Below are 21,043 nucleotides of genomic sequence, written 5' to 3'. Positions count from 1 at the left end.
CATTCTCAACTAGTCCGACCACTTGATTGTCACACTCCGATATTTTAAAATTCTATTGTTCATTGCTGTCAAATAGATTTCAATTCATAGCTACTGTATGTGTGCACAATAGAATATTTTCATAGTGTTTATAGGGTTGTGAAAGAAGAGACCTCTGCCTGGAGAGGTCCCATTTCTGCCCGATTATCAGGCTGTCTCCTGACACAGCCCTTGGTGGATTCTAAAGGCCAACCTCTGGCTAGTAGTCAAACACTTAACACCGTCTCCCAGGGACACTCTTAAAATGATATATCCAGTCCTGTTGCTGTTGACCTTTAAGCCTATCATACAGTCTTATAGAGTTTCCAAGGCTATAAATCACCTCATATGCATGTGAACGTTGGACACTGAATAAAGACCGAAAAGAATCAATGCATTTGAATTATCTTGCCGGTTATGGCAATGGAAAATATCATGGACTGCCAAAAGAACAAACCAGTCAGTCTTGGAAGAAGTACAGCCAGAATCCTCCTTAGAATGAAGATGGTGAGACTTCATCTCACTTACTTTGGACATGTTCTCAGGAGAGATTGGTTTATTTAGACATGTTATCTGGAGAGATTAGATTAGCCTGGAAAAGAACATTATGTTTTGTAAAGTAGACAGGAAATGAAAAAGAGGAAGATTCTCAACAATATGGATTAACAGTGGCTGTCCCAGTGGATTTAAATATAACCACAATTGCTAGGATAGCACAGTTCTGGGCAGTGTTTCCTTGTTTTGTGCCTACAGTCACTGTGGGTCAGAAACAACTTGATGACAGCTCACAACAGCACATCTTCACATGAGAAGAAGACCATATTTTACTCCAGAAACAGCATTGGCTGTTGACCTGCTCAGTTTTTGGTTTGTCATTTAGCACCTTGATTTTGTGCAATAAGGGATCCTCAATAATTATATGCGAACAACATAAGCTACTTGTTTCATCATTTATTTGTTCATGTAGGCAGAATAGTTCTACTGAGATTCTGTAATAAGACTGGGGCTCTTATATGCCTCTCCTGACTACCTAGAATTTATCTATCCATCTATCTATCTATCTATCTATCTATCTATCTATCTATCTATCTATCTTGGGTAAAGCTTTTGTTCTTTCTTTTTAAATCACTTTATTGGGGGCTCTTACAGCTCTTATCACAATCCATACATCCATTGTGTCAAGCACATTTGTACACATGTTGTCATTATCATTTTCAAAACCTTTTCTTTTTACTTGAGCCCTTTAATGGGCTCATTCCCCCCCTCCCCCAATGGCTTATTTAGAAGGATATGAAGGCATTTCCTCCTTCCCTCATGAACCCTTGACAATTTATAAATTTTTTTTTTCATGTCTTACCCCAACTGCTGTTTCCCTTCACCCATTTTTCTGTTGTCCGTCCCCCAGGGAGGGGGTTATATGTAGGTCATAGTGAAGGGCACTCCTTTTCTCCCCCACCTTCCCCTTCCCCTCCACCTAGTATTTATAGCCTAAGTGAGGGACATAATTTTAACAATGCTTTGCGATGCAATATGATGAGTGGCATGATGATGAGAATTTAGGATTATTTATTTGTTTGTTTTTGAATGAACATAGAGTAGCATGCTATTTAAAAAAATGATAAGGAAATCAAGTATGAAATTAGTGATGAAAGATGAGGTAGTTGGATATCACCCAAAGAAATATAGCTTATCACCTAAGAGTTAAGGGAAAATTTTGAAAGTTGATATTTTAGGAGAATTGTTTTAACTTTATGGAGATTGCTTGGGCTTACAAAACTCAAATTTACTGAGAGAGAATATTAGTGAAGTTTTCATTGGGATAAGTTTAGAATAAGTAAATAGTTTCTGAATATTTTTCTGTAACAATTAGGAGGTTAGAAAACAAAGATAGTTTTGAAAGAAAGAGCTAATGGGATAAGTAACTTCCTGATGGGTTAGGCTGGGGGATGCAGCATGAAAATTATACGTTATTGGCACAGAATCAACAGAACCAAGAACCCCAGTAATTCTGAAGTAGGCAAATAGTCTTCATGTAATACGTAAGCAGATGCTGTTTCAGGAAGTAATTGGAAATAGGGGAATTTTATAATGATTGATGATGAGAAATCTAGGTTTGTGGGGAAAACGTTAGAAAGCCACCTCCCATTAAACATTAAAGAAGATACATTGGAAGAAAATATAGTCGACCCCTCCTGTGAATGTGAGCTGATATTTTGAAGCACTAAAAGTAAAATAGATGAACATACCACAGCTTAATTTCTTATTTAGATAAAAAAAGAAAAGCAAAAAAACCCTGGCCATTTTTTCGGTAACTGTCAGATGTATAAAACTAAACTATTTTCCCTGGAAGGAATGCAGACTCATAGGCACCCCGTGTGGATTTCTGAGGCCGGAAATGCTTATGGGAGCAGAAAGCCCAGTCTTCCTCCCACAGAGCTACTGGTGGTTTTGAACAAACAACCATTTGGATCGCAGTCCAGCGCCTAACCACTACATCACCCGGGTCATACATATAGTTATTAGTAATAAAGCACATATTTATACAAATCAATTATAAAATAATTATATTTTGACATATACATGGATAAAATGAATAAAGTAACCAAAAGTAGCTTGTAAAAATGTAAAAAGTAAGAGAAACATATTGAAAGATGGATTTATGGAGTAAACAAATTAGTAATTATTTTTATTGCTATTATTAAATGCTGAAAATATTGTAATGGGACTTCCACTGTTTCATATAGCTGCAAAATATGAATTAATATAAATTATAAGATTTCTGAAAAATGATTTAATAATAAGTGAAAAAAAAACACTGTTTTAAATGTTTACATTATATGCATGTTCTTCTCCCCTAAAAATGAATTTCTAAAACACCTATCAAAAGAAAAGATATGTTTAATATTTTAAAATTCAGGTGTAAATATTTTGCTGCCACATAATGAATAAAAAGCAAATAATCCTTATGTTTTTAAAAATTGATAAATCTTGGTATATTCAGTGAAGGAATAGTATATATCATTTCAATAAAATTTATGGATATTTTACTGATGTGAAAATAATCCATGTTTATTTGAAAATTTAGAATTAGAGGCTATAATAAAGCAGGATCAAAATAAATGATATCACCTTCAATATGCAAATAGTCACTTATTACTCTACACTATATCTATTGTCAGGGATCTTCTCAAAAGTAAAATTCTGAGGTAGAGCCCTAAACTCTTCACTTAGAGCAGAATCTCACATGACTTGGATGCTGCTAGTCCTCAAATCATGGTTTGAGATTCAACCCTATAAGATGGGAAAAAATTATAAGAATAAAAATAACCTAGATATGAATGATAGTTGAGTCTGATGCTTGCACACAAATAAGACCACATAGTTGACATCACATTGTGTCTGGCTTGAGTGACCTCCTGTGTTTGGGAGGACAGCCGTGTGTGTGAGCTGTCCAAAGCAGATTATCAGCACATTCTTCCAAGGCTCCTCCAGTGCTCAGATCACTAATCTTTCACTTAGTAGCAGAGCCTAATTCTGCTATTCTAAGACTCTTAGGACAGAATTCCAGGGATATTTAATTAACCTAAAATCACCTTTACTAATAATTTAAAACATTGGAAAAGAGTTGATCACAAATTTGCCTGAAGTCCTGTCTTAAGCTTGAGTTCTAATATAAGATTCCGTGCCAACTTTTAAATGGTAAACCTTACTCAAATGTTTATGAATTTTGTCTTACTGTTAGGTCTGAAGACAAATGTGGAGTGTGCTTTCATATTAACAATATTTATAGATAAACTTGACATGGTCAGGGTAGAATTTTTGGATTTTTTTGTAATTTGTGGTAAGTTTGTTATCTTTAAGTACTGAAATTCAAAATTTGCTGTTTAATATCTATAATAATAAGGCTAGAAAATTTAAGAACTTTTCCATCAAAGAAAGTTTAGAGAAATAATAAACTTTGCTGTTATAGACAACAATGTCTATAAGGACCTCAGGGGTTGTGCCTGCTGGGGGTAAAAGAGTCATAGATGAGATTTAAAATACAGATATACAGTAATTTTAAACAGCTTTTAGTATTTTATGGCTGTGAGACTTTCCTCATGGTTTGATAGAAAATTGATTTTTGTATATTAAGATTTCGTGAAGTGCAAAGGTCATCAAAAATAAGAAGGTGGATAAGTATGTTTTAGGGACCAAACATGCAAAAGTAAATAAATAAATAACTTGCAGGGGATCTCCAATTGGTTAAGTACAAGAAAGCCAAAGACAAAGTTTGTATGCCTATCTCCTGTGCCATCAATGGTCACTGATAAAATGGTCTGTTGCTCTTACCCTTCAGTTTGATAAGTACTGAGAAATGTAAGTAGACTGAGAAACATCCTTGAGATAATGCAACTGCTCCAGTTTTCGTTAGTTAGGAGATTAATTCTGGTCCCTGAGCTTTCCATCCTAACGCCCAGAAAAAGCTCTGGTAAAATACAGACCCAGGTGACAAGGATGATAGTGTGTGTATACAAAGGTAAATCCCAAAGTATTGCTCCTTGAGTTCAAATTCTTTGATCAAAGGGGCTTACTCAAAACACAACCCGCTGAAACATGTGGATCAGTGGACCGCTGCAGACAAATTCTCTCTATAATAAACTTGGTTTAGTCTCAATGGCGTGCCTTCAAATTTAGCTGTTTTATATTTATAAGTTTAGAAAGTTTACGAACTTTGCAAGCCAAGCAAAGTAACAAAAGTGACGTCAGAGGAAGTCTACTGGACCAGTTAAATTCAAAGGGAGGTCATGGGATCTGTTTGGGGAGAATTCCAGAAGGGTAATCTAGATCAATTTTTCTCAAAGGACACGGAACAATTACATGGGCTCATAGGAATAAATTTTAAGAAAATTGAAAACTGCATTCATGAGAAAAAAGCCACGAAAATTTCACTGAAGATTTTCCCCCCCACCTTTCACGTGTATGTAATAGTGACCTCATAGGATAGTTTAGAACTGTCCCTGTAGGCTTATGACACTGTAAAGTTTTACTGGAGTAGAAAGCCTCCTCTCTCTGCCTTGGGATGGCTGGTGGTTTCAGTTTGCCGCCCTGGGGGTTGACAGCTCAACATGCAACCCTTCATGCCATCAGACTCCTAATGGTCACAATGACTTGGAATCAACTCAAAGACAGTGAGTTTGGCTTGGTTAGTGTATATGTATCATCTAGTCTCAAAATTTAACATTGTGTCCTCAGTTAATGGACTAACTTTTTGTTATCTTTAGGATCATAAAACTGTGATAATAGTTGCTGGGGGACTTAAGAAAAACAACACTGAACTGTTATAGTTTTACATCACAAAGCGGTCCATCCACATGTTATTTTATTGTGCTTTGCAGACACTGAATTTTTTTAGCAATGGGCAATCTGTGGCAACCTTCCATTGAGTGAGTTTGTAGGCACCAGTTCTCAAACAGCTATGTACTGTGTCACATTTTGTTTATTCTCATGTTTTACAAAATGCTACTGCACACTTAATAGACTACAATATGGTGTAAAAATATCCTCCATTTGTACTGGGAAGCCAAGAGAATCCATGTGACTTACTTCATTGTGATATTAGCTTTATTGTAATGGTCTAGAGCCAAATTAGTAATACCTCTGAAGTATACCTAAAAATATAATGTTCAGGAGGACTTAGTCTTTTGAAACTGTAACTTATATTGTATCTTGAAGTCAATCAACTTATAAGAGTTATTTAAGTGCTTAAGAAAAAATTATTAAATACATTTAGATATATACAGGCTAAAATGCATCAAAATATAGAATTCATCTAATTATTTTTTCAAAATAATTATAATTTCTGGATTTATGAATATTGAATTTATAAAATATACATTAAAATCTGAAAGAAGAATGAATTTTAAAATTTTATTATGTAAATAGACCATTAAGATATTTCTCCTTCTTTTAAAAATTATTTCATTAGGGGCTCATACAACTCTTATCACCATCCATACATACATCAATTGTGTAAAGCACATTTGTACATTCATTGCCCTCATCATTCTCAAAATTTTTGCTTTCCACTTAAGCCTCCGGCATCAGGTCCTCATTTTTCCCCTCCATCCCCGCTCCACCCTCTCTCATGAGCCCTTGATAATTTATAAATTATTGTTTTGTCATATCTTGCCCTGTCCGACGTCTCCCTTCACCCACTTTTCTGTTGTCCATCCCCCAGGGAGGAGATCACATATAGATCCTTGTAATCCGTTCCCTCTCTCCTTCTACCCTCCCAGTATCGCCACTCACACCCCTGGTCCTGAAGGGATCATCCGCCTGGATTCCCTGTGTTTCCAGTTCCTATCTGAACCAGTGTACATCCTCTGGTCCAGCCAGACTTGCAAGGTAGAATTTGGATGCCAGGTAATACACCCAAACCATAATGAATAGCTCTCAGGAGTATAAAAGTAATTAGAACCCCTTGTATAATTAATTGACAAGTAAATGAGTTCTGAGTGTCCTTTCCTCAATAGCTCCGTCCTGGCAAGTCATTCTTCCTCTCAATGAACTGCTGTTCCTCATTGAAGAATACCGTGAACTTTTGGATACTGCCCCACTTAACCAACTCCGATAACTTGGTTGGTCTTCAGCCATCACCGCCTTCTAGAGCCATGTCAATATCTTCATTCTATAGAGCCAAGCTTCTCTTTCCACCTAATGGATCCAGATCATAGCACAGCTTATTCATATTCTTGAAGTCCAAACTAGGCTAGGGTTTCTAGACTGGGAGTTGGGGCCAATCAATCCCTCATTCTAACAACTCCAGCACATAATGTCTAGCATATTAGCTCTTCCCGCCAAAACTCCCTTAGCCATTCAAAAATCCCCTTTAGGGTCATTCTGCTTTAAAGGTGAAACATAGGTTCTTATACCTCTGGCCCTAATCTGGTACCTCTTTGGAGTGAATGGTGGTTTTATATTTTGTAAATTGAAGTGGTTGAATGATATTGGGCGATCAGGGGGGCAAAACTCATGGCCATCTAGGCTATTCTGATGAATAGTGAAATAAGAAAGAATCAAATTACCAATAGGAAAGAGTAGAATTACTTCAGTGGGTACCAAAGACTGAAAATATTTGCAGAAGTATAAATCCTCGTCTTCTCCTGAGGAAGTGCTGGCTGCTAGTAAGATCTCAGATTCTTATTATGACACTACAACTTTACATCGTCTGATCTTCTTTTTTCTCTTTTCTGACACTTTCATGACTTTTTCCCACCCAGATAGAACGACCATCTTAAAGCTCTTCCAAGTATGTATCTCCCATGACTCATGTGGCTGGAGAACAAGAGATGCAATAGATTGTATGTCTCGCGCAGTAGCGGGAAAGGCTATTATTCCTTCAGTGTCCTGTAGAAACTTCTGATACTTACAGGGTCAGGATATTCATGTGATGGAATTTTAAAGCAAACCGTGAAATAACGCACAACTGGATAGTAAGATGATGACAATTTTGTTGAAGCTAAAACCAGTTTCATGAATTTGTCTACTAGATTGAAGGATACGGAAGTGTTGATACTAAAGTGGATTGATGACAAAGGATTTTGATTTGAAACAGAAGTTTGATATTTAGAACTAACAAATGATAGTTTCTTAAGTTTATTATTATTGTTCGTTTAAGATTTATTTCATAGCTCCATGTAGATTCTAAGATCTTGGTGAGCTTTTACTTATGAGCAGAGCTATGTAAAATTAATTTGAAGTAAGTCTTAGGAAACATTGATAGGGAAAAGTAAAAATCTTATGCTTTTACCCCATAAATACGTTTGTGGAAAGATCTCTTTATAATCTGAGGGGCATTATTTGTCACTGCTATCCTCAATATGTGTGTCCATCTGATTCATTCCCTGAAGATACATCATGCTTTTTGTAGCTCCTTCCCTCCATAAATCCCACTACTCCTACGGATTGTGTAACTATCCATATAGACCAGTGGATCTCAACCTTCCTAATGCCGCGACCCTTGAATACAGTTCCTCACGTTGTGGTGACCCCAAACCATAACATAATTTTTGTTGCTATTTCATCACTGTCATTTTGCTACTGTTATGAATCAGGAGACCCCCTAAAGGGGTCGCGACCCACAGGTTGAGAACCGCAGTTCTGGATCATCAAGCTGTTCTGTGGAGGACGACTGGAACCATTCTCCTTGTAAAACCACAAATCAACTGTTTCTCTGACCGTAATTTTTAAAACATTTTCAACTCATTTAAAGTCATCATTTCCTCTACCTGACTGCATTTTAAAAATCTATAACATCTTGCAATTTCTTCATTCCGCCTCTCTGCTCAGAATGTCTTTCCCTCTTCCCTAGGTTTTCAGGCCTGGCATTTTCAACTCCGTGGCCCTATTTTCTTTTCAGTGTTCTTGTTTAGCAAACTCTCAGCCTTAGTGAGATTCAGGAGTCCCCTCATCTATGTCTGCATCTGTGCTTATGAGCAGTGGTATTGAAAATCATAAATCCGTAAAGTATCCACATCACAATATTCATCAGTGATTCATTAGCCATTTGTTCAGTCACCTTATTTCCCATTACTGGTATGTATTTGTTTCAAACATCCTCCATGGGCCACAGATTTCTAAATTCTTCGTTCTCTCCATAATTCTTCGCAAATGACTCCATCCTCCTACTTTTCATAAAAAAATAAGTAATTACTTAATTCCCTTCAACCAACTCTGCAAATTCCATTTTCTCCACAGTTAACTCTTTGCTCTATCATGCAGAACCATTCACCGATGCTTGTAGAAAAGCAGCAGTCCCAAGTCACTGTCCTAGACTAGATTCTGATTCTTAACAACCCGAAAGGACGGGGAAGCACAAGTCCTGACAGAAGACCGTTCATGTCTGTTTCCACAAGGACACACTCTCTGGAATTAGCTTAGATGGGAGCTGTGGAGTCTTCCTTATTTGCTTCCTTCTTCCTAATGCTCCCCCCCCCCCATTACCTATACTATATCCAAATAAATAAATGAAAAGGGTGGCATAGAGGAAGAAAACCTCTTTCATCAGTATTCTGCCCTTCAATTTTGCCCTTCGTCTTTCCTCTGTTTCAAAGTCAGCTTCTTGAATACATTTGTCTGCCCACATTCACTTTTCATGAACTCCCAACGATGTTGAGATTTTGCCTTTACACTCACTATTCTCCTGAAATGCTTCCTCCCAAGGCCACAGTGACCTTTTGCTGTTAGAACAAACCAGCAATTTAGAGGATAGGAACAATTTTTACTTACTTTATCTTCTTGTAGTGTGATGTTACCCTGTGGTACTATCCATCGTTTCTGAACATGAAATTAATATTCTGAAAGCTAATTTGTTCAAGTTTACAATATCATAGATATGCTGGCAAATTAGATCTTTAGTTGATGGTTTATGACTCATAATCCCACCCAGTAAAATCAGGTGAAACAATTATTTTCTCATATTCATTATATATATAGGTATGTGTATATATGTGTGTTATCTTCTTAAAACTGGATATTTCAATGGTCCAATTGCATAACAGAGGCCAGGGTGTCTGAAGTTATTAATAATTTAACCCAGAAATTTTTGAGAACATGGATGTTAATGAGAAAAACAGATTCATGAAATCCAAAAAAGAAAGAAGGGTAGTTAAATAAATTGAAATAGTGAATATAGCATGAACTGCCAAAAGAATGAACAAATTTGCCTTGGAAAAAGTATAACCAGAATGTTCTGTAGAAGCGTGGATGGTGAGTCTTCCTCTCGCATATTTTAGATATGTTATCAGGAGGGACCAGTTCCTTAGAAGCACATTGTGCTGGGTAAAGTAGAGAGTCCATGAAGAAGAAGAAGCCCTCACAGAGATGAATGAATGCAGTTTCTGCAGTGAAAACCCTCAAACGTCGTAGCATCAGTTGTGAGGAGGGCACACAGTTAGCCAGTGTTTCCTTTCCGTTGTGCGTGGCATCACTGAGAGGTGGAACAGAGTAGACCGCATATCAGAACAACAGCCAATCTCTAAGAGATAAGCTATTGTCCTAAAGCAATATAATCTCATTCAAGCAAAAGTATAAAAGAAAACATCAAAGAGCAAACTTCCCCTACTTTTAGATACTATCTTGACTGTCTCCAAAAGCCAGATACTGAATTATAGATCTGTGATGCTTCTTTCTAATTTTTTTCTGTTTCTTCATATATCACTTTGCACAGAGGGATTTACATTTTTGTGGTAATGAAATCATGCAGAACAATAGTTATAAAGCACAAGCATTTTCAGTTTGTTGCTATAATATTATAGGTATCTGCAAAATCGCTAGAGGGGAGAAAATAAGCAAAATGCAGTAGAGAGAAAAAATAAAACAAGACATGGGTTTCCTAAAGAGAAAGTGCTTGAGCTGAGACAGGATGGGTGGCAGACAGTTTTCAGGTAGATAAAAATTGTGAGTTGTGCTGAAGCAGAACGATCACCAGCCTGTACAAAACTGACACACACAGACAGCATTGTATATTCGGGGAACCACCACCAATGGTTCCAATGCAGTACTCGTTAGAGCTGAAAGAAAATGCAATTAACACGGTGCTAATTCCAAAGAGTTTGGAGGAATACAAATGTTAGAGTTCGCTTATTGTTTACCTGGTGCAAAAAATTTCCTGCACGGCTGTCCAGCACAAGTGGAAGCGAGAATTTTAAAAATGCCATCCATCTCCCTCCCCTCTATGTTAGCCTGCTTATCAGGCATGCTGCTATCACCCAGCAATCACAGCAACAACTGGCAATGCGAGGCTAGAATCATTCTCACAGCTTCAAATTACTATATTACAAAGTAAATGTGTATTTTATGACTATTTTCTATCAAATTGACAGCAAAATTTTTGATAACATGCCTTTTAATTCCTTGTCTCATTTAACTCTCCAATTTCTACTCATCCTTCACTTTCACAATTACCAGGTTAAAAAAAAAAAAAAAGGAGAAAAAGAAAAAGAAAAACTTTCTCCAGATGACTGGGAAGGCTTTGTCAGCTCTATGACAAATATGTGAGAATGCCAGAATAATTATAATAACAATAAAGACGATAAAGAGGGGTGGGGCTAGAGATACAGGACTTACTATGGCATTTGTGATGATTCAAACATTTTGAAAAAGGCAAAGATGATATTGCCTTCTCTATTTGTTAATATTATAATGTATTTAACCAATCACATATTAATGGAAATAAAATTTCCCAATGCTTATCAAAATCTGTCGTGATACTTTTACAGGCACATTTGAAGTTATTTCATTTCATTGGAGTTTCAGAACTATAATTACAAGACAAAAGAATATTTCCCAGTTCAAATATGAATGAATTGACCAATAAATAGGTAGATGAATGACTGATGCCAAGTTAACTTGGGCTCCTGGCAAACAAGTACGGCAGAAGGAAACATTGCCCAATCCTGCATCACCGTCATGGTCACTGCAGGTGTAAGCCACCCCACTGGGGCTACTGTGCCTGTCTCCCTCCTTGCTGACTCTCTGCATCACCAAACACAATGCTCCCCTTCAAAGACTGGTCCTTCCGGATGGCATGGCCAAAGCAAGCAGGTTGAACAATGTCCTACTGTGATCCAAAATGTTTTCACTGGTTAGTGTTTTGGCAGTAGATTACTAGGCTTTTCTTTGTAGTCTCTCTAAGTCTGGAAGCTTTCCATGACCCTGCTGGCACCTGAAATATTAGTCCTCCAGTTTCCAGCATAACAGTACCACCTAGGTTACCACAGTACAACAAATTGGCAAACAGATAGTAAGATCATCTAATATGCTTCCAGAAAATATTCCGGTTTTCATTTGCATTGACAATATACTTATTTCCATTTTCACAGCATGGATATCTAAAAATTAGGTACTGTTTTAATTGTCAATTTGACAGTGCTTATATAATGAGACAATATCTCACACAACCAGATCTATCGCTAGGTGTCTTCTGTGTCTGTTCTTAGTTTGGTTAGAAATGGTTGGTGGACAATCTGACCCCACCACACTGAGGCAAAACACTAAGGGTGTGCAACAGAACAGCAAGCAGAGCAGAGCAAGAAAGTCCTGAGGGAGTAACAAAAATAGACTTTGGGGCCAGGGCATGGCACCCAATCAGACTTGACCAGGAAACACTCCTAGAGGTCAACAAACAGACCTTGAACTATTTACAGGCTTTTGTTTATGTATTTATATATTTGTCATAGGTTTGTTGTTGTTGTTTTGTTTTGTTTTCATTTGTTGCTTTGTTTTGCTCTCTCTTGTTTTTGTGTGCATATTATTATCTCTGCAGGTATATCTAGATAAGATAGGCTGGATAAACAACCTGAAGGAGAAAATAATGGAACCTATGGTTCCCGGGGGACATGGGAGAGGGGGAGGAAAAGATATGGTGTTAACCAACCCAGGGACAACGGAACAACAAGTGGACCAAAATCAGTGGCAATGAGGGTGTAATAGGCCTGGTAGGGATTGATCAAGGTCAATGTAACCAAGAGGAATTACTGAAACCCAAATGAAGGCTCAGCATGATAGTGGAACAAGAGGAAATACAATAGAGGAAAGAACTAGGAGGCAAAGGGCATTTATAGAGGTCTAAATACAAGCGTGGGCATATGTAAATATATTTATATATGATGATGGGAAAATAGCTCTATGTGTATTTATTTATAGGTTTAGTATTAAGATAGCAGATGGACATTGGGCCTCCACTTAAGTACTCCCTCAATGCAAGAACACTTTGTTCTATTAAACTGTCATTCCATAACGCTCACCTTTCAGACACTATTGCTGAAGACAAATGGGTGCATAAGCAAATTTGGTGAAGAAAGCTGATGGTGCCCTGCTGTCAAAATATATAATGTCTGGGGTCTTAAAGGCTTGAAGGTAAACAAATGGTCATCTAGCTCAGAAGAAACAAAGCCCACATGGATGAAGCACACCAGCCTGTGTGGTAATGAGGTGTCAAAGGGATCAGGTACCAGGAATCAAAGAACAAAAAATCATATCATTGTGAATGAGGGGGAGTGCAGATGGGGGACCCAAAGCCTATCTGTAGGCAACTGGACATCCCCTTATGGAAGGATCGTGGGGAAGAGATGAGCCAGTCAGGGTGCAGTGTAGCAACAATGAAACATACAACTTTCCTCTAGTTCATAAATGCTTCTCCGCCCCCCCCCCCCACTATCATGATCCCAATTCTACTTTACAAATCTGGCTAGACCAGAGGATGTACACTGGTACAGGTAGGAACTGGAAACACAGAGAATCCAGGATAGATGATCCCTTCAGGACCAGTGGTGAGAGTGGTGATACTGGGAGGGTGGAGGGTAGGTGGGGTAGAAAGAGGGAACAGATTACAGGGATCTACATATAACCCCCTCTCTGGGGAATGGTCAAAAGAAAAGTGTGTGAGGGGAAACATCAGTCAGTGTAAGACATGGAAAAATAATGATTTATAAATAATCAGGAGGAAGGGAGGGAGGGAAAGAGAGGGAGGGGTAAAAATGATGAGCTTATACCAGGGGTTCAAGCTGAAAGCAAATGTTTTGAGAATGATGAGGGCAACAAATGGACAAATGTGCTTGACACAATGGATGTATATATGGATTGTGATAAGAGTTGTATGAGCCCCTAATAAAATGACAAAAAAAATGGGTGGCAGAGATAATTGTCAAATCATGTTCACAATCTGTGAATCAATTTTTTTTATCATGAAATGCTTCACTGTGTCAATCTGAAGCACTACTATGTTTGAAAAAGAATTGATAAATTCTACATATTCTACATTTTTTACAAAAACAATAGGTTAGTAGTGTACCTAAGAGAGAAAGGAGCCAAATGAATATGGCATGTATTACTGGCACCATATCTCATACAGAAGGGCCAGAAAAAACAAATGAGAGAGTCATTTGGATGTAATTAGAGAGCAGGAGGCAGGGGGAAGAAAGAAAAGTCTATAAAATAAAGAACAGCTGAAGCTTCTAGAGCCAAAACTCCCTGATTTTTCCTGCTGGCCATTCTGCTCATTCTGCTGTAACAATGTATGTGGACATTCACTGCAGTGGATCTAGTCTTGAGATTATTAATAATTCTGAAATTAAAACCAGCTGCCCACAAAAATATTGCAAACCAAATGCTTTCATTGTTTCCCTTGGCTTTATTCATGTCCTAGTATGTTCCTTCTCCCATTAAGTGGTTGTTTTATTTTTAGTGTCCTTAAGCAATAAAGAATAGGCCCATTTGTACACTTTCCAAGTTATCTGATATTTCTGTGTCTGCCTTGTACTAGGTTCTTAATGAGAGGCTTTAATACATCATTTTTTGAAGCAGTCTTCATTTGTGTGATCTCCCTCACTTCAAAATAATTGAAGCCCAAAATAATGTCAACCATCTTTTTCTGATTTTTCATTTGACAAACATTCACAGCACTAGAACTTGACAATATCTAAATTGACATGAACATTTCTGTGACTGATGAGATCATCTTTTCGATAGAATGGGGTAGGCAACAGGGAAATGATAAAAGAACTAATATTTGAATGGCTTCCTACCTTGTACAAATGCATTATTGCTAACAATGGCCTCATTACCCTCCGTGTATGTGTGGAGAATATGGCTACAGTTATTAAGACAATGCCTGTAGTTATAAAATCAAGGAGCCCTGGTAGCACTCTTGGCTGCTGACCAAAAGGAAGGCAGTTTGAACCTCAGAAGAAATATGTGGTGGCCTCCTTCCATAAAGAATTACAACCGTGTGTATCCTAGACAGCCTCTGGACACTTCTGTAGAGCTGTTCTGCATCTGAAAGGACACAATGGGTTTAGTTTAAGATCCTGAATGTAAACATTTGTTTGCTTTACGGTTTGGGATCTGTCCAATCTTTTTGACTCCATCAAGCGAGACATTTTCTTCTTCTTTCCTTTCTGCCATTCACAACAGGAGGGTAAGTGCCGGCGGTCTTCAGGTTTTGAACAAGATCTGTTTCTGTGGCTTGAAAAAAAAAAAAAAAGAACTGATACCTAGGGCTCAACTAGAAAGAACATGTTTGGAAAATGATGGCAACAAATGTACAAATGTTTGACACAATGGGTGGATGGATGGATTGTGATAATAGTTGTACGAGCCCCCATTAAAATGACTTAAGAAAGAAATAGAAAAACTTGCCCTTTCACAATAGGTGCATACAGTTCTTGTTGAACATTAGTTTCTAACTCCGAAACTCCAAACTCACTTCCATCAGTCGTTTCCAACTCAAAGTGACCCCATCAGACAGGGTGGAAATGCCCCACTGGGTTTCCAAGGCTGGAACTCTTTATGGGCGTAGAAAGCCTTGTCTTACTCCCAGTTTTCCTTGCTGCAAGAAGAGGTATGTAGGCTTTGCAGCGATTAAAAGCTGCCTGTACAGCAAGTGAAGGATAATGTGATGGATAATTTGTTGGAGGAGGGGTTGGTTCAATCATGTCAAAGTGAGGGCAAATTTACATAACATTAAAGAACAGGTGTTGTCCATAAATTAGACATTCATAATCCAGTGACTGTACAGATCAGACTATCGTTCATTCCTAGTCATTAAAATTGCTAGTAATTCCATTTTTATCTCGGGTGTTCATGTCCATTTCATGCTTATTCTATAAGCTCTTTGTTGTGGTTTTTTTGTTGTTGTTCCATAGCCTTTTCTATTTTCCACATTTTTCCTCACTATACAACTCTCTCCTTGCTAACTGAAACAGAGTTTGAAAATAAAATCCTCCTGAATGATTACATCTTTCACCTCAGTGGCCATACATTGAGATTTCTGTTGTATTCAAGCCTCATTGTTAATCTCAAGAGGCTGCATTATATTCTATTAACAGTAAGGAGATATAAGGTGATGAGGCAGGGACTCACATCCCTGTTTCTCATTGTAGAGTGTATATATATATATAGACAAATTCACACACCGAGCTTCAGCCTCTGCCACATTACTTTCTAAGGTCAAGATACATGTTCCCCCTAAAATACTTAGTTTCTCTTTGTGTGAGGGCAGATTAATTTACATAATTTAAATCCACAGATTTTTTTTATGGAGTCCTACCATGCACCAGAAGGAAAGTTGTGCAATCTAACTGAAAATCAGCCCATTGAAATCCTATGGACCACAATGATCTGATCTTCAACTCGTCATAGGAACTGTACAGGAAGGTGCAATATTGTGTTCTGTTGTTGATGAGGTCACCCACCACTGGAGGCCTTCTTGACAATAACGAACAACCACTTAGTGCTGGTGTGTGCCAGGCCCTGACTCTACATGCTGGGACTGTCATTCTCAAAAAAGACAACGATGCAATGCTCATCAGAATTATTCCATAATAAGTACTTTAGATGAAACTATTTTAAAGGAACTGATATGTGGCATCCAAAACTGTGTTTTAACTCATGATGATGACAATTGTGCAGATAATGATAGAATGGAAGTGAAGATCTGACTAAGGCTAGTTCATGAGTTTAATATTTAGGTTGTATTTGAAATGATGTAAGGAAACAAGTTAGATTTTATAGTATGCTTATAGTGGATAAAACTGAGTGAAAAAATACCAAATTAGGTTACAGTATGAAGTAAAGATCACAAAATTCTAGGATCAATGACATGACAAATGCGTGATTCTGAAATTTTGATGTGCAATCAAAAGCTCTTGAGAGTGAGTTTTTAACATGCTCATTCTGTACTCAACACAAATTTGGTTATGGATTTAGGGGTAAAATGGTTGTGTTGGTTGCTACTTTGACCATATCCATTAGGTAAATGCGCAGGCACGCTAGAGTTTGGCCATGTGTTCCATTGTGGTGTAAATACTATAGTTTAATCATGATCTTAAACCTGTCAGCTTTGGGCAGAGCAACTTCCCTTCCATAACGAAGGCAATCTATGTAATGTAAAAAATCAATCAGTTGAGTTCATCTAATACAGAAGAGGTTTAAACCTAATCATTTCTGTGTTTAATTAAAAGAAATGATTAGATACAACCTGGGCACTTATTGGAGAAAACATGCCAACTTCAGCTTGCCAAGACTCAAGAAGAGTCCAGCATTACTGAAACCCCAAGGCTGAGAGTTTGGACTTCTTTTGCATCCCCAAGGCCAATACCCTGTTTTGGACCTTAAAACTCTAGATCTGTGAGAAAATCTATTTCCACTTTTTAAAGCCACCTACTATTTATTATACATGTTAAGGCAGTACTAAGGAAGACAGGAACTAGTGCTCCCAACATTGTTTTCTAAATTTAATGTACATACAAATAACCTGGGGATCTAATTAAACATATTTGATTTAATTAGTATGGATTGGATCCTAGATTCTTCATATCGAACAAGCTACTACTTTTTGATCTGAGGACTAGAAATTGATGAGCAAGACTCTAAAAAACACAAAGATCCCTTTATCAGGACACTATAATAGTTCTGTAGGAGCCTACGAATCCTTTCTTAGTGGTCACCTCCAACTTCATCCCAGAGAGTGGAACCATGCTAGCCTTCCAGGACTAGGGCTTGAAAAATGACCAATGAGGAAATCTGCCAATGTTTTAAGTTTTTCTCACCAATTTGAAACACCCACTCCTCCCCCAACTAAGCTATGAGAGGGAAGTCAAACTGCTGGAAAAATTATCATCATCATGAACTTGGCAGGTGTTTAATAAAGTAAGCCCCTGAGAACAGAAGAAAAAGCCAAGCTTGTAATATCCTTGTGAAATACCAGTTTTGTCATTTCTCCATTTCCTAAATGTGATCGGTGAATAAGATGAGTACCGCTTGCTCTACAACCTGGGAGGCAAATAACTGTATTATAAGGAAGATATGCTGCTGTTTCGGTTGTAGAAGTATAGTTTAGAATTGCAGAACATTAAAAAATGAGACATTTAGCTTCACAAATAATGATCTCAAATTTGTTGTAAAACGAGTTCTACATTAGCGTTTATGATTCCCCTTTCTCTTTCCTCTTTATTAGCTGTGTGAAAATTTTACAAGTAGAATGTGTGTTTACTGTTGGATTTTAAATTTCTTTGAACCAGTGTTCTATAGTCTTCTTCTTTTTGCCCCGAGATTCATATTTTGGATTAAAAATGCAATAGTGTCATCCAAGTGGTTGCCATACAAAATGAAAGAGAAATGTAAGCATTACTAAATACACCTATCTTTTGCAAAATGAAGAGAAATATGATTTTGTTTTAGTCTTTCATTCCAAGGAGTTATAAAATGAATCCAAAAGGGTTCACTTCACTTGAACCATAATGCTTTGCCAGCACAGTATATTCCTATGTATCATGTACTGGGTATGCCAACAGTAAATGAACAATTTTAAAAAGCAGTGCACACTAAATGAAGGATTCTAGTGAACTTCACCTTCTACTCTGGAGTTATTGACTAGAATGAAGGAATTTGTGACTTGAAAGTAGATTTGGGAGAAAAGTCATATAAGAATGTGTTCCATTCTGGCTAACGCCCCTCTCCCCCCTGACACACACAAAACACCTCCTCAAAGTGCTTATTCTCAATTAGAGTTTACAAATCAATTCCAATGCCCCATCAGTTAGGGAGTCTTGCCCATTAGAAAGCCAATTTTGTCTACAATAACAATAAAACAGGAAAAAAAATTTAGCATAGTTTTTTTTTCCCCTCAGTAGAACAACCTTTCACATATGCAATCATAACACACCCACCTAAGGTATCTCTATTAGAATTCTCACTCAGTTAACCTTATCTCAAACTAAGTTTCAGATGAATTCAGCATTCAGTACTACTCAATCCAATCCTTGTCCGTTAAGAATATCTTTATGGTAAAATTAAAACGAATAAAACAATAAACTACTCACTTTTCGTTTATTCTGGAGACCTCCTTTAGGAAAATTAAACTGAGTCTAAAGGTAAGCTCGGCGCTTATCAGCACCTGGAGCACAGGAGCCTCATCACCGTGTTTGATCTAAATTCTTATTGACGTCAGGGTTTTTTATTAGTTAATTAGTAAACGATAACTGCCCATTCTTATTTGTCAAAGAACAATTCAATGTTTTGCTGAAAATTACCCAAAGAAAACAAATCAGCCAAATTTGCCCTTTGGGCGCTACAAATATGTATTCCTGTAGCAATTGTCAAGGCGCTCTTGTGGCACTGCGGGGCCAGCGCTGGACTGCTGACCACCAGGTCGGCTATTCGCGCCCCGAGCATCCATCACCAACTGCGCCATGTGAGACAGAGGGAAGCTGTTCGCTCCCTAAAGATTTACAGCCGTGGAAACCCTAAATAAAAGTTGCTCTGCGTGGGAATTGACTGGAGGGCAGAGGGTGGTAGAAGCTTTCTAAGGGGGTTCTGGTAGTTCAGTGTTTAAGCAGTTTGGTGGCTACCCTCAAATTTTCAACTCACCTAGAAATCCATGGAAGAAAAATGTGATACTCCCTTCCATAAAGATTACAACCTTAGAAATCCTACGGGGCATTTATACTCTGCCTATAGGGTACAGATGAGTCAGACCCGCTAGAACAGCGGTTCTCAACTGTGGGTCGTGACCCCTTGTAATGGAAAGCACTCTTTTCCTCATTGCTCATGGCTGCTCAATCCCTTTCCACAGTGTCTAGAACTCACCGCAGTGGTTCTCAACCTTCCTCATGCAGCGACCCCTTAATACAGTTCCTCATGTTGTGGTGACCCCCCAACCATAACATTATTTTCGTTGCTACTTCATAACTGTAATGAATCGGGCGACCCCTGTGAAAGGGTCATTCAACCTCTAAAGGAGTCGCAAGAGTAAGTGGCGGAAGTTCTAGTCTGTTGAGAAAGAGTAGGTGGAGGAAGTTCTAGTCTGTTCTACACAGGGTGGCTGTGAGTTAGAATGAACTTAATGGCACTAAGTTTTGGTGTTCAGAAAAAACAAAATTCTATTTTTAGGGATGCCCACTTGGATAATCCAGAAAATCTCCCTATTTTAGGTTTCATAGACTGAATTTCATTTTCATGAATGGTTCCATTTCTTGCTATAACATGACATATTAAAACTCGGATATCTTGGGGGGGCTGTTATCAACGTAGGTTGATACGTGACTTCTGAAATTATTAATTGAATGTCCTCAGAGATCAATCATCTATTCCCTAATAAAATCAAGGAAGCAGAAATATTAAGAAAAAATTGTCTAGGATTCTCTCCTGGTTCCATGAGGAAGAAGCCCTGTGCTTATTCACAACTAACTTCTTTTCTGGTATGTGCTTTCACTACTAAGGTCTTTAAGAAAGCCCCTCCAGTTGGATTCATGATACTTAAGTTTCATGAAACTCTCTACAAAATGGCTAGGATGGGTCTGGGTGTATTATAGCATTTTAGTGTCTGCTGAGTCCTACACAAAGCACACACGAGTTGCTTTAGATTTCACATGTCAATGGACTTTTCTGTTGCTTATATGTTGGTGGTACAATGAGCCCTACCTCTAACCTAAAATGTAAAGAGGTTCAACTCTCCCAGCGACACCTCTGAAGGAAAGCCTCGAAATTGATTTCTGAGAAAGTCACCCATGAAAACCCAATGTAGCCCAGTTCTACTCCCACACACTAACAGGCCTGCAGCTGAATATTGGCCAATTCCTGTTCAACCAGAGAAATAGGTACATTAAGCCATGGGTAAATGTGGTAGGGAGAATGATGTGTTCCACAGAATCATTTTGTTGGACTTGAAAAACCACACATATGTAGGGCAGTTGGCTTTGTTAAATTTGAATGCTTACATAATGTAATATAAGTATTGAAAGGATAAGTTAATTATGTATCATTGAAAATTCTACTTGCAGTGAATTTAACTGCAACTTTCATGAAAATCTCTAAATCAAATGGAACATTTTACTGTTGAAAAAATGATTGAAAAGCGTCATAAATAAGAAACTGCCTTAACATAAAGCAATAATGATTTTTGGTACCTGGTTTACAGTTAGCATTGCCCTCATTCATCTGACTTTGAAAATGTCTAGGACTTTATAATCAACCAAAAAAACGT

Source organism: Echinops telfairi, unplaced genomic scaffold, assembly GCF_000313985.2.
Source record: "Echinops telfairi isolate 266 unplaced genomic scaffold, ASM31398v2 ScPeMD7_11;HRSCAF=52, whole genome shotgun sequence".
Classification (NCBI taxonomy): domain Eukaryota; kingdom Metazoa; phylum Chordata; class Mammalia; order Afrosoricida; family Tenrecidae; genus Echinops; species Echinops telfairi.
The sequence above is the reverse complement of the archived record's forward strand: the minus strand, read 5'-3'. Positions refer to the sequence as shown.